The sequence below is a fragment of the Anomaloglossus baeobatrachus genome, chromosome 5 (genome assembly GCF_048569485.1).
Source record: "Anomaloglossus baeobatrachus isolate aAnoBae1 chromosome 5, aAnoBae1.hap1, whole genome shotgun sequence".
In the NCBI taxonomy this organism is placed as follows: Eukaryota; Metazoa; Chordata; class Amphibia; order Anura; family Aromobatidae; genus Anomaloglossus; species Anomaloglossus baeobatrachus.
Genome location: NC_134357.1, coordinates 446,834,614 through 446,837,954, shown reverse-complemented (window position 1 = coordinate 446,837,954; position 3,341 = coordinate 446,834,614). Strand labels below are relative to the sequence as shown.

The 3,341-nt window shown below is 43.8% G+C and overlaps 1 pseudogene; it reads right to left on the bottom strand.

The window, feature by feature from the left end:
• Nucleotides 1-841: 841 nt before the first annotated feature.
• Nucleotides 842-3,125, bottom strand: LOC142310291 (ammonium transporter Rh type A pseudogene; annotated as a pseudogene).
• Between the last annotated feature and the right edge of the window lie 216 nt (nucleotides 3,126-3,341).

Here is a 3,341-nt window from a genome sequence, read left to right as displayed (position 1 = left end):
ACACCTTATAATATAGCAAAATCTTACATACAGTGTGTCCACCCGTATCCTGTCCACCGCCATTCACTTGAGAACGGCAGCAGCTATAGGCATAGAAGTGGGGTCTAGGTATAGTAAAGTAGCCATGCGCTAAACAATGAAACCACCTATTGCGCCACCTGGTGGAAAACAACGGAGTTAGCATTTTTATCTTGAAAACGGAACGAGATAGAGGGAAAAAAAGGGAATTACAAAGTTGTAGGGCATCATCAATTCAATACGAATCGACACCTTGCATACAGAAATGCGATGATTAGAACGTGTAAAACTCACAAGGCTGCGGACGTGAAGCGATACCTCATGGAGCCCTTCCTACAAGTCATTGGAGTGGCCCCCACGCTCACCTGACCTGACCCCATTGGACTTCTTTCTGTGAGGTCACATCAAACAGCAGGTGTATGCGACCCCTCCACCAACATTGCAGGACCTACGATGACGTATCAGATGCTTGTGCAAACGTGTCACCTACCATATTGCACAACGTGCAGCAAAATACAGTATGCTGTCCAGAGTCCAGATGTGCATTGCATTGCCACTTTAAGCATCAAAGTTAAATTAGCGCCATATGTGTGACCAGCATTCAATGTTTTTGGGGGGGGTCATGGATTTCATATCATAGCATTTCTGTATGCAAGGTGTCGATTCGTATTGAATTGATGATGCCCTACAATTTTTTAATTCACTTTTTTTCCTCTATCTCGTTCCGTTTTTGAGATAAAAATGCTAACTCCGTTGTTTTCCACCAGGTGGCGCAATTGGTGGTTTCATTGCGTAGCGTATGGCTACTTTACTATACCTAGACACCACTTCTATGTCTATAGCTGCCGCCGTTCTCAAGTTAATGGCGGTGCACACACTATATCTAGGGTAAAAGTAAGAAAGCACCCAAATACCCTCCATTATTAAAGGGGTTGTCCAGGTTTAACACGAATATCTGCACTCACGCTGTAACTGCAGACTTGAGAATTTACACAGTGTGCACAGTACCCGCTGTCAGGATCTTTTGTTGCCTGCGTAGAGAGCAGGTAGTCATGTAACCGGAAGAATCGGATATGCATACTTCTAGCCACATTCTGACTAGACGTACATAGTCTCGCTCAATACACTAATATTAAGCAAGGATGAGTAGGTCTAGTCGGAACTTTGCCAGGAATATCTGTAGTCACATGACTGCCCGCGCCGGAGAATCTTGACAGCGCACACTGAGGATTCACAAGTCTACAGTGACTGAGGATTTTCGTGTCAAACATGGACAACTCTTTAACCTTACATTCACAAATATATATTCATCCACGATTCCTACCCCTCTTCTTTAAAGTTGTCATTTGGAATTCCACTTTGTAATCACAGCATTTCTCCCGCACAAAAAGTCATACCTGCAAAAGTGTAGAAGCTGAGATCTATGATGCTGTATACTGAGAACTTACAGCATTACTATAGAGGAAATTCCATCATCAGAGGTCAGATTCTGAGTGTCCACTAAATCAGCAGCATAGATCTGAGACAGATTTGGAAGCAGAATCCTCTAAGATTCTAAAGAAGGAACAATGAAATATTGAGGTTCATATTTACTAACTATAAACGGGAAGTGTGAATTATTCCAGGGTCCATCAGGATCAAAGTTGGTCTTATATATGCTTAAGTGGTACTAGCATGTGCTTCTGGAGTTCATCCTTTGAAATCCATTTGTTTCCTGTGTCTTCAGGTACTTGGAAATACAACTGGTCATCAAAAAAGTCATCCTTAGAGGGATGCACAAACCAAGGCAATCTCATCAATAATCCGGTTATATAACCGCCAAGTAGTGATACTCCAAATGTTACTCCAAGGGCTGCAGCCTGCTGCAGAGCCTGACTTTGTGCGGTCCAGGTCTCCCCATTTCTGAAAACCCTCAAAATAGGATGTTGTACCTCATGACTACTGCTGTACAGGTTCTCATGTAGACTTAACCCATAATTATCAATAGGTCCCAGTAATATGACCGCGATGCTTCCAACAGTGCCTATAATACCGGGCAGGCCATGCAGATTATGGATTCCACATTGGTCTTGAACCTTCATCTTCTTGGCCAAGAAAGGACTTAGGTATTGGAAGCCAAGGGTGCAGGCTATGGCGGCCAAGCACCCAATGCTATATGCACCTCCAGGGCTAATTAGGTCTGCCGAAATTCCAACTGCCACTCCTCCAGCCAAGGAGGCATTTTGAAGATGTGCCAGGCTTATCCTTCCACGTTTGTCCATCAGGCTGGACATGGCAAATGTAGTAATTGTGCTTGAACTTAATGCCAGGAAAGTATTCACAATGGCCCTATGTTGAGCTTCTTTAGTCTTGGCCAAGACGGAATTGAAGCTTGGCCAGAAGATCCACAAAAAGACAGTCCCAAGAAGGGACAATAGATCAGAGTTTGAGGTTGTGGTCTCTTTCACGTGTCCTCTTCGTAAGGATGGTTGGTACAGGATTTGGGATACTCCCAAGCCAAAATAACATGAGAAGATATGGATGGCCACTGTGCCTCCTACATCGATAATATGGAAATATTCATTGACCAGCCAGTCATTGACCACGAAGAGTGGGATTTCCATGGCTGAAAGCAGAAGCAACTGGACAGGACTGGTTCTTCCCAAAACAGCCCCGGCTGAGATAAGAGCTGTGACAGCCGCAAACTCTGCCTCAAGAACATTAATCAGCCTTAGGTGGACCACACCATTTTTGAAATGATAGAAGAAGCCTTGAACAACCAGGGACCACTGAATGGCAAAATTGGCAATCAAAAAATTGAAAGCAATCCCACCAAAGCCGTAAAGTTTTAGAAAGGACAGCATGAGACCTAGCCCACCGAACAACATGATATGGACATCCTTAAAAAGAGGGAAGATTGTGTCCAGGTCATCATCTCCTTCTGTTGTGTTCACATTGGAGGTATCAAAATCTCTGGAAGGGTCTTCAAAGCTGAAAAATAAGATGAAGACGACTATGAAGACTCCTTGGAGAAGAATCAGGAGGACTGGGAGCTGGCATCGTAGAGTTGGCAAGAAGACAATGGACATTATGCATACGACAGATCTTGACGTGCTCCTCTCTCATCAGCAACTTCTTGTTGTAGGTTTAATTCTTGTGCATAACAACAGCCCAAAGGTTTTCTCGCTCACTGGCTGCCTGTTACGTCCAATGGCAGAGCTGTAATTTTCAGTGCAGTGACCTTTGTGCAGTAGTAATATACATTGCTTAAATATTACCTTTTATTAGCATGTTACAGGCTGTGTTTACATCGAAACCTTGGCATTGAATGCACTGCTGAGCAG